This window comes from Lissotriton helveticus, chromosome 3_2, assembly GCF_964261635.1.
Source record: "Lissotriton helveticus chromosome 3_2, aLisHel1.1, whole genome shotgun sequence".
In the NCBI taxonomy this organism is placed as follows: domain Eukaryota; kingdom Metazoa; phylum Chordata; class Amphibia; order Caudata; family Salamandridae; genus Lissotriton; species Lissotriton helveticus.
Genome location: NC_136062.1, coordinates 480,697,326 through 480,708,990, shown reverse-complemented (window position 1 = coordinate 480,708,990; position 11,665 = coordinate 480,697,326). Strand labels below are relative to the sequence as shown.

General features: G+C 45.7%; 1 pseudogene; it reads right to left on the bottom strand.

Annotated features, from left to right (window-relative positions):
• Positions 1–3,979: 3,979 nt before the first annotated feature.
• Positions 3,980–6,811, bottom strand: LOC144826371 (large ribosomal subunit protein uL5-like; annotated as a pseudogene).
• Between the last annotated feature and the right edge of the window lie 4,854 nt (positions 6,812–11,665).

Here is an 11,665-nt window from a genome sequence, read left to right as displayed (position 1 = left end):
CGGCCGCACCGCATGCACGCCGGGGCACCACTAAAATTTAGCCCGCTGCTTGAAGTGTGCACACAGGCCGCACTTGTCCATCTGCCGTTAGTCACCGATCCGGTCTCGGAGTGGCCTCAGACCGGGATCATTCAGCTCCGCTCCACCTCTACAGCATAAGTACAAGCTCTAAGACAGGGTATTATACGGATAAATGCTCGGATGTTCTGGGGGAGTCGGCCTCACCCTCGGAGCTCCACTATGTTGCGGCCATCTTGGTTGGCTGCAAGCCACGCCCCCCGACAGTCCCATTATTAGGGGATTGTCGTGCTTCGGTTTTAACTAATACTATTTCCCTAGGTACTTACATCCTACTCAATTTGAGGATTGTGTTCACAGCAGGAAACTCCTTTTGGAGGGAACCACACAAAACCAATATGAAGATGAGAACAGGCAGCAATGATGTACACAAATCATTCAACCACCGGGGGTGCCAGGAAAACCACTTTTCATACCATTCCTGTTCAGGGCACCTCCCTTCATACACATGTCTGTTTCTAAATGGTGCAGTTATCCATGTCATTGCATTGGATAAACGTGCAACAGGCTGCACTTATCTTGGAACACCCCCCCCCTCCATTCCGATCATCAAGTCGAACACATAGCGATGTTGCATCACCATGAGGTGGATGGCTCTTAGTTCTTCCTTGATCGCATCAGGTAGAGCTCAGTACTGTTTGTTATTTTCAATATTTCCCATCTGGTTATTTGCAAACAGCGGGCGTTTGCTTTGGTCTGCACGATGAACAAGGGTATGAACCCTCCAGCATTTACTTGGGTGTCAGAAACAGTCTGAATTCTTCCAGAATGCCCTTGATCTGAGCCCAGACAAAATAATCAGCAGTCTTTTCTCTTGAGCCTGATGCAACAGAGTTGTCTTCTTTTGTAGCGGATGCTGGTACAACTCTGACAAATCTTCTCCAGTGATGACCAGGGTTGCGGTGTGTATGGTGACGAGGGAGCATAGGCCCCCGCATCTGGGGACGAGGTGGGAGTAGGCAAATTCATCGCACTGCCATTCGGTATCCATCAGCATGGAGGTGCCCCATTGCATGTCTGGTATGTGTAGTATTGTGCCACCGTACTCATTTGTGTTGAGTGGGATCGTTCCGTTACTTCTGAAATAAAAGGAATACAGTGTACATTTCCATACGGGGTCGTCCCTTCTCTTCACTTCACGTGTACCTATCTATCTCAGTATCCCATATTTCCTGACAGGGGTTATCTAGGCTGGTTTTAAGCCCTCCCATATGAGACTCATTCCCTTCATATCATTGAGATAGATGGTCCTGCACTGAACCGCATGTCGGAGTCTATTTGTTATTAAAAAAGACTTCCTCAGACACGCAACGGGCCATCCTGGGACCACAGATGGAAGCAGGAGGGGACGTGTTTGTGCACTGGTGTGGTGGTTTGCTACCGCCAAGAACCTCTTTCATGGAAAGTCTCGGAGCCAAACAGTATCCTCCCCTATGGTGCCCCACCTGCTCATCCTATCTAGCTTTGTTTGAATACCGCTAGGCTGAGTGAAAAGCTGCAGTTCTGTGGGATTGGTCTCTTATCAATTTACGTTTACTACTACTCTATCGTGTTCTACTCTGTTGGGTTGTATCTTGGCCCTAATCCTAAATAGGTACGGTTGGAGAAAGCATTTTGTTTTTTCGGAGAGCTCACTCTTGGGACAAGTAAATCCGTTCTGTTTCCTTCTGCATGCGGTATCAATGAACAGATGTAACGACCTGGCTGATGCCTGGGCATCCATGGCTGTCATGTGCTGATATCATGTGTTGTGCAAGAGTGCCCTGTGTAGTGCGTGTGGGATGCTAGTGTAGGGTTCAGTGTGATTATAACTATCATGGGGAAGGTCCCTACCCAAGTGCTGTATAAGTGTTGGAATGGACTGCATTTGACTAGGCAGATCTTTGGCAATGTATGTATGTGGCCACCCCCACAATAAACAGAGGAAATAGAATTGTACAGAAATATATAACTTAATGAAAATTGTAGGTCTTGAGGCTGGATCCAGGTAACAAGTCTGTTGTCCTCCAGTGATCGGGGGTTTCTTTACTTTTCAAAGAGTTTACAAAGTCTGTGATAAAAGAGTTGGTGGTCTTTGGCTCGTACACTTGGGTCAAGTTGGAGATGTGGAAGTAGTTGCTGAAGAGATGGTGGGCCGCTGTAAAGGAGGTGCACTTTGGTGGTGCGATTGCAGACATGTTGTATAAGAGCTGTTGTTTGTTGGTTATGTTCAGAAAACACTTGCATCCTTACGTCTATCATTCTCAGTGATTCCTGTGTCTTTCTTTTTAGGTGTGTGCTTTTACATTCATACATGCTATTTTAGTGGGGCATTGGAAGGTGGCCCCAATTGGGGTATCTACTTTTTGCAAACAATGGGCGTTTTTTCATGCGTCACCTTAATTCTTGCTTACGGGTCAGCAGTTCTTCCCCCTCACCATGACAGAGAAGGATATATTTTCTTAAGGTGTGGCTTTCGTGAGCATGTGGATGGTCTTGGTTATTTAACTAACGTTTTATGGGTGTTGCTAGACTTCCAATGTACTACCTTTACTAGTGAGTGTGTTTGTGGTACCTTTTGGTCTCCAAGTTCATGGAGCGATGTGTAAAAAGGGGAAGTACCATAATTATGTGCTCCTTGGAGATTGCAACGTGCTCCAGGGTCACGTGTATACCACTCCAGTTCCAGCATGCGTCATGCAGTGAGACACTCCCTAACGGCGCCAGGTGTCTTGACTACGCCCTTTTTCTGGAAGGTTCTTTTTGGGATAGCTTTAGGCTTATTTTTTACTGGCCTTTTGGGTGTTTCTCTAAGTATTCATGTGACTTGCTTGTTTCTATTGTCCCAGAGTGGATCAGAGAGCTGTACCGTGGCCCCGATGTCCGAAATTAGGCTATTTACACTAACCCTGGGCTTAGTACTATGCTACGCTAACGGAGCATACGTAGTTTGTACTAAATTGCACTCCGCAAATAGCGTAGCAGTTAAATCAACAACATCCTCGGATGCTTTGATAAAGCAATTTTACATGCTAAAAAGCATATAACCAATTCACAAAAGTGAAATTTTTCAATGAAAATATTAGACAATGAGAGAGGAGATGATTTCGGGGTCCCCCCTAACCTAGGGGGTGGACAAAGTAGATTCCTTGAACACATAGAGCATAAACAAAAAGCACATCTTGTTGAACTTCGGTGGTGGCCCCATCCTCTTAGGGCCACCCCAAGCACAGTTATTGGCAAAAAAACAATCCCAACCAAAGGCCCTGGGCCGTGAATATTATAGTATCCAATATCAAAATATTTCTACAAAGAGCTGCAGTTCAACTAGTCGTTACTAGATGTCCCTCACAAGTCAAATAGAAAAGCATTGAAATTATTCTTACATCAAGCTGCAGTTCCACTAGATTCCAGATGTCCCTCATGAGTCAAATGCAAAACCATTGAAACCCTTTCATCAAGTATTTGCATTTGACTCATGAGGGACATCTAGTAACCTCCTTGGCCTTTGCTGTTTCAACTTGGTTGAAACCCTCTGGGGTTCTGGGGTGGAGCGCTCTGCAAGACTGGTACTATTTGCATGCTTGCAGCCAGCGCTGCCCGTGGGTGGTATTTTTCATTTTGTGTTGGACCCACTTGACGGTGTCTCTCTTAGCTTTCTCCTGCTTCTAACCCTTTCCAGTGGGCTGCTGTGTAGGGGGTACATGTGGCTGCCTGCCCATCTCATGGTCCCTCCCCATGGGGCTGGGAGAGACCCTTCCTTGGGGTGATGTTCTATTTGCACTAACTGTCAAATTCCCTATGGTGGTAAAGTGCTTGGGTAACATATTCAGTAGCAGGAAGGGGACTTCAGACATGGGGAATGCACCACAAAGTGCCAGGAAACCTTTATTAACAACGAAAGTGTACATTTGTGAGCGCCTCACTTTCTTGGAAGGATGATGCCGTCGTACTTCTGCTGGAACCAGCGCATGGTTTCCTCTTTGCCAATTCGGTGCTTTGCGCCAATGACTCCAGTCCTACGTTTTTTGTCTGCAATGCTGAAGCCGGGTCTGCCTAGAAATCCAGGCCATACATACCGATGCTAGGATCATACTTAATTCCCAGATCAATGTGTTCCTGGATTCCAAAACCAAAGTTGCCGGTGGCTGAGAAATTGTTTTACCTCAACTCGTATTCTCTCTACTTCAGGAAAATAAAGCGCACAAAGTTGGACTTCTTCAGACGCCAGTTGGACCAAGCAAAAAACAGGCCAATAAAACTGTTCGAACTAATCAAGACCCAAACAAAGACACAACCCTTACAATCAAATAGCACAACAAGCGACACCCCACACTGTGAAGACTTCTCTGCTTACTTTAAGCTAAAGACTGACAACATAAGAAATGACCTCATCATGGATGTAAGCCGATTCCCCAACGCCACCAGAATGTCTTACACTCAACCTAAAAACAAGGCATCTTGGCTGTACTTCGATACCTACTCGGAAGAAACAATACACAAACTGCTCTGCACCCTGAAGCCCTCTAATCACCTCACAGACCCTCTACCTGCAAATGCTGTAAAAGACTTCATCCCCTTGCTCCTCCCTCTCTGGACCAAAATCATCAACTGCTCCCTGCAACAAGGCCTCATTCCAGACTCCCTCAAGGTGGGGCAAGTCACGCCTATACTCAAGAAACCTACAGCTGATCCATCTGACCTAAACAATTACCGGCCCATCACCAATATCCCCACCCTGGCCAAACTGCTGGAGAAATGTGTCCAACTCCAACTAACAAGACACATTGACCAATTTGACCTCCTCAACTCTCATCAATCAGGCTTCCGAGCGAAACATAGCACGGAAACAGCTATGACACACATAATTGATGACGCCCTCCAAATTCTTGATCGCAATGAGTCCTGCCTCCTCATCCTTCTTGACCTCTCGTCAGCATTTGACACGGTCAAACATGAGAACTTGCTGGAGCTGCTAAGCGCTAGAATGGGTCTATCGGGAACTGTTCTCAAATGGTTTTCGTCCTTCCTTCACAACCGGTCTCAGAAGTTCAAGATCGACAATGTGTTATCTTCACCTGTGCCTGCAGATCTAGGTGTTCCACAAGGATCCTCCCTCTCCCCCACATTGTTCAACCTCGTCATGGAACCGCTCGCCACCTTGCTCCAAGCTTCCAATGTCCAATTCCATATGTACGCCGACGACACACAACTGTACCTAAAGCTTCAATCTCCGGAAGATATCAAACATCTGAATTCCACGCTTATCAACACTCAATCTTGGCTAGCCGATAATCACCTCAAACTAAATGCTCTGAAAACTGAGTTCCTTCTCATCTCACCCCCGGCGAAAATTTCCACCACCCAAACATGGCTCAACAACCTAACAGCATTCAATGTCCAACCCACCATCGTGGACTCAGCGGAATCCCTAGGCATCACACTGGACGCCAAGCTCAACATGCAGCAGCACGTCAGCAAAGCCACAAAAGCAGCTAATTTCCAAATCAACACACTGAGGAAAATTAAACCCTTCCTCCCTGCTGAAGACTTCCGAACTGCTGTACAAGCGTTAGTCATCCCTCGAATAGACTACGGAATTGTGGCCCTCAGCGGACTCCCGCTATCCACAACAGCACCCTTAAGAGCCTCCCTGAACGCTGCCGCAAGACTCATTACCGGCTCAAGAAAACATTCGCATATCTCCCCAGACTTAAAGTCCCTAAAATGGCTGCCTTTTGAAGCCAGAATACAACTAAAAATTGCAGTCATGACACACGCGGCCGTGCACCACAATGCACCCAACTACCTCGCTCAAAAGTTGTCTATATCAGGAGGTTCGATATCCAATAGAAGCTCAAAAAATCTACTCCTGAAACCCCGTAGATTCCGGAAAGAGAAAACTTACAAGCGCTCCTTCTCAGGAATGGCACCCAGGATCTGGAATACGCTCCCTCCTGAAACCAGGCGTATCTCCTCCACTGCACTCTTCAAGAAAGAGGTGAAAACCATCCTTCTGGCCAAGATCTCCTGAACTTTATAGGTGCTGAATCAGAGACTCTGCATTGCCTTGTGTCAATGCTCACCTTGTCCTTTGGCACTATACCTCTACTTGATGGAGACACTACTACGCTACTTTCTTACTACCGACCAATATATGATACACGCTGGGTCACTGATTCACCCTCCCGATGCCCCCACTCAGTGCTCTCTCTATACTAAAACACTGGTATAAGCCTTCCACACACCCAAGGTGTACCTGAACACCTCTGTATTGGGACTAATGACTTGTGCCGTCTTATATTACTTGTTTACTGTACTGTATATTGATATGTTTTATGTATGTTATTATTTTCCTTTCATGTTAGTGACTATTATACTGCTCCCACTATCTCTGTTCATTCCTACTGCCCCTGTCCTGTCTTTGTGTGAAGCGCTCTGATATCTGTAAGGATCTTGTTCGCGCTATATAAAACTTTGAATAAAATAAATAAATAAGGCCTTTCTCCAAAATTTCCTCAGCCTTGGTCCCGTGGACTGTGCAGTGCACTGCAATCTTTTCATTTCTACGGATGCCGAAGGATCACACTGTGTAACGGACTTTGGAGAATACTGGTGCCTGGACGGTGAGTTGTTCAAGCACCTTGGTTGCACGAGTCAGTCTGTCACCGCTTTCACCTACACTGATGTTGAGGCAGAGTTTGCGAATATACAGTTCCCTCATGGGGTTCTCCTTTTCACCTTTATCCACCATGATGGGAGACTGGAAGGCAACCTCATTTATACCACTCTAGGGGCTGAGCCAGGTGATCTCAGAGGTACTTGTACTCTGTCTGTTACCGTCATTGTCCCCGGGCACCTTGGCCCTGCTTCCCACCCAGTCTCAGGGGCCCTGGTAGGCATGTGCACGTTGTGTTCCCAACTCTCTTCATCCTTGCATACTCTACTAGCTGTAAAACACAAACAATTGAAGAAGGGTCTGAGGGAAATTTAAAGACCTGCCCAGTTCGTATCCCCCTAACTGTAATCCTAACAACAAAAGAACCGGGGGTCTATAACGGAGCTTCAAGTACTCCGAGCTGCTGCAAAACTCCTACATAAGTGAGTTAGGCGCTAATAGAGCTACATAAGTCTCTATATCAGAATGTGTGCCAGGACAAACCTGTCGAAGGACCTACTGAGATTGTTGGTAAGACCCGTACAGAGATGTGTTGGATTCCCATCAAATAGGTATGTAGATCAAGTGTTCTCATTTGGTCATCCAAAAATGGGGTGGTATGTCTCTTGATCAATGAGACCCATCCATCGCCCTTACTCAATTGGGTCGCACCATCAATCGCTAAGGTACCCATGAACAAATGATAAAGATGGGAGTAAGAGACACCGTTTGGTACAGAGGAACACGATTTTGGACTATTTATGTATATCCTTTACAGATTGTCGTTACGTTCACTTTATGTATGCAGTAGCTAATGCTTAGAACTCTGGCCCTGAAGAAAGCCATGGGATCTTGTCCCTACCGGCTGAAACATGTTGGCCTTGTAAATGCAGTTATATGTTTAGACTGCTTCCTCTGCATTGTTCTTGTTTGTTTGAGGGAAAGGACAAATTACATTAGAGTTTTTCGCCTATTGATCCTTTTACCCCTTGTTTTTAACTCACGCATCTTTTGATTCTTGCACTGCACTCGATCCCATCTTTATCATTTGTTCATGGGTACCTTAGCGATTGATGGTGCGACCCAATTGAGTAAGGGCGATGGATGGGTCTCATTGATCAAGAGACATACCACCCCATTTTTGGATGACCAAATGAGAACACTTGATCTACATACCTATTTGATGGGAATCCAACACATCTCTGTACGGGTCTTACCAACAATCTCAGTAGGTCCTTCGACAGGTTTGTCCTGGCACACATTCTGATATAGAGACTTATGTAGCTCTATTAGCGCCTAACTCACTTATGTAGGAGTTTTGCAGCAGCTCGGAGTACTTGAAGCTCCGTTATAGACCCCCGGTTCTTTTGTTGTTAGGATTACAGTTAGGGGGATACGAACTGGGCAGGTCTTTAAATTTCCCTCAGACCCTTCTTCAATTGTTTGTGTTTTACTGTTTAGAGCAGCTGCCAGCTGCGGGTCTTTCTCTTAGACTACACTTTATGGAGGTAGTTCTTTCGCTAGGGACACTGTGTGCTTTAGTCTGCACCACTGAATCTTCTGGGGAGGTATTAGGTTCAGTTTCCTTTGAGTCTAGGGTCACCCACCTTCACTTTGGTCCTTTAGGGCTCTCTACAGATGTACCCTTGGCACACTGTTTGCCTATATGTGAGTTTGAACTAACAAGCAACATCATTATTCTGATATGGCAGGCACAGCACGATATTGTACTGTTTTGACAGCCCTCTACCACTTCAGTTTTTGAAGTGAGGGGCGGATGATTCAGCCCCCCTCTTCCTCCTCCCCCCTTCCCACCATTGGCTACCTTTCTTTGGGTTCATTTGGGGATCATTATCAGAGACCACTTTGTTGGATCTTTATAAAAAGGTTGACTATTTCGCGCTTGCAAACACTTGCGCTATGGTTAAATAAAGCACCTTTATTTTTTAACTAGTTCAAACTACAAAGATGGCCGTAATGATGTCATCTTGTAGTTCTTGGGTGAACTACAACACAGTGGATTGTGACATCACTCTGTAGTTCAATCGAATCCCGCGAGAGTACGTGATACTCCGCCCCTATCTCCTTTATAAGCTTCCTGTGGGCAGCCATTTTTTGCCTTCCACCAAGCTCAGGTCCTGCGATGAGACAACGCGGGACAGGTTAGTGGCTCATTAGGATTTATTCTTGGCCTTTTTTCTTTTGGGGTGGCATAGACTGGTTCACCTATGTTTCTGGGATATGAGACCAGGCTTGGTCTGTCAAACTTTTGCTAGCCTAGATCTAAACCTGCTACAGTTTAGCTCCATCCTATTTAGGACACTCATATTTAGAAGAAAGCTTTTTACATTAAGTGATGGATCTTGGGAACCTGGGACTTTTATGGGCTCTGTGACTTATTCCACCCTTAGGATTTTTTGTGGCTCTGTGAAGCTTGACTGTTATAGGGGCTATATTATGTATTGGAGGGAGAGATAGAGTAGTACTGTCCACCCTTCCGTTCATTACCCCTTCCTTGCCTTCACAGAGCGGGGCCTCCTTCTTCCTGAGCTGGGTTCCAGGAGAGGTGAGGTACACTCCCTGTACTACTCTACTAGCTATCAAGGTCCTTGTTGTTTTGGTTGCTTTAGCTAAGAGGTGGTGTGTGCAACATGCCCACTGACAAGCTAACCTGCATATTTCAAAGAAGTTCCCCATATATTCCAGGACTGCCTCAGCGAAGGGGGTCTAACTGGCTGGGGCTGTCCTTGACTGTGTACAGGCAGGCGTGGTTCGCTGGTCTGGGTTCTAGGGAGGAAGCTCCGGGGAGAAGCAGGCTATAGTTCCATTGGCTGCAAACTGAATGGACATGTTTAGCTTGGTCATTTGGTCTTGCCTTGCCCTAATGTATTAGTGTGGGATAAGGGAACATATAAGAACTGTTCCCTCACCCTATTCCTCCCTGTCTCCAGCTTAAGGGGTTCTGTGATGGGGATTTCCACCACCATACCCGAGACTCCTTTTATAGTTGCGGTATGTTTTGATAAGGGGATTGTGCCTTCTCATAGGCATGACCTCATCGCCGCCATGTCCACCAGAAAATTGTATGTTGTCTTATTCACATGCACCGTGAACACAGGATCTTCCTCCAAGTGGCCTGGGGTGGACAGTAGGATGTGTGTGTTTGTGGGTGTTTTGGTCAGTTTCTTGAATGAGTTCCCTGTTTTCCACTTGGTCTTCAGGGCAGACCCTATAGCCTCTTTCTCACTGTCGGATCCCAGGGGACTGGGGCCCTCTTCTGCACTCTCGCTAGTCGTATCACTGTCCATACCCACTATGAACCTCCCTGTCACCCAACTGTGCTCACACGAACCGGTGTGAGCGCATTTTTTTCCGCGTTGCTGGGGTCGATGTCTGAACGTGATCGACGGGGTGGGTCGAACTTTGGGGTACTCTAGCACTGGAGGGTGGCTGATGTTGGGATTGCCGAGCCTGCTGGCCTGTTAGCCTCCCATGTCTGGATCTAGTAGTTCATTGTTCGGTAGGGGGCCCTCTGGCTCCCTCTACTGGTGGGTTGGTATAAACTAATGCAGGAATGGAAGGCATCTGGGGGAGCACCTCCATTGCCACATACAGTGGAGGCGGCGCGGACGCCTTACTTGCTGGTTCTGGGATAGGATTGTCGGTCTGGGCCACCTCAAAGATGGCCCACAGTTCTAACAGTGCCTCCCTTCTGGCCTTATTTAGCTCTAGGTATTTGGTCCCAATCTGTCTTTGATTATCTTAGTGTCAAAGTTGTCCCCCTCCGGCCAGGGGAACACATGTGTCTTTGTTGTGTGCGTGTCATTCGTGGCAATACTTGCTACATTTTTTAATGTGTAAGGAACCTAGTTTGCAGGGGGCCGATTCACAGAACTAACTTAAGACAAAATCCTAAACTTACTACTTTTGGTATTCACAGATGGCATTTAGTAGTGGTAAAGTTAGGATTTTGTCTTAAGTTTGACTTAAGACAAACTTAAGACAGACTTAAGACAGACTTAAGACAAAATTCCTAACTTAAGTCTGTCTTAAGTTTGTCTTAAGTCAAACGTTATACAGAATCCTAACTTTTATACTACTAAATGCTTCTGTGAACACCAAAAGTAGTAAGTTTAGGATTTTGTCTTAAGTTAGTTCTATGAATCGTGTCCCATGTGTTTTAGCGGCGACTCCATGATAAGTTTGGAACTACTTATGGGACTGTTACACTTTAGCTTCTCGGGACTAAGTCATTTTAAGTTCCATTCTGGTTGTGGAGAAATAAATACACCGGGATTACTGGTTACAACTACTTCTATGAGCTCAACACTATATACAGATGCATCAGAATAAATGTTTCCCAAACATAAATAATAATGCATATGAAGAATCACAAACTGAAAGAAAGTGCAATGGATAGAGCAAACATGTGAATTTAGCATCAAAATAGCAGTCTCTATTTAGATATGGAATATCCTATGCGAGAATTGCCAACGCCTCCTTCATAAGCACATTGAGTCATTAACAAAACATAACACTCAAGACAAAAAATGCAGTTGAAGCAATTTTACCAGCACAAGAACATGAAGAATGCATCAATTAATAACCACAATGAAGATAAAGAGAAAAATTGAACAGAAAAAAATTGATGACTTGATCAAAAAACACCTTAGCCCACTCCGAGCTCATGCTACCCATTGACATGGGGAGGCTCTGCGCGGTACACAGGACTAACAGCCTTATTCATCAACGGGCCGTTTTGCGAGCCCCTAATAGCGATTCATAGCGAATCGCTTTTAAGGACTCGCAAAACGGTATTCATGTAGGAATTGCTAAATAAATAGCGATTCCTACACATTCCTTATTTGCGAGTAGCAAATTGCTAATCGCAAATAAGGAATAACTCCCCATTCATTCCTATGGGCCAAAAGGCCCATAGGAATGAATGGG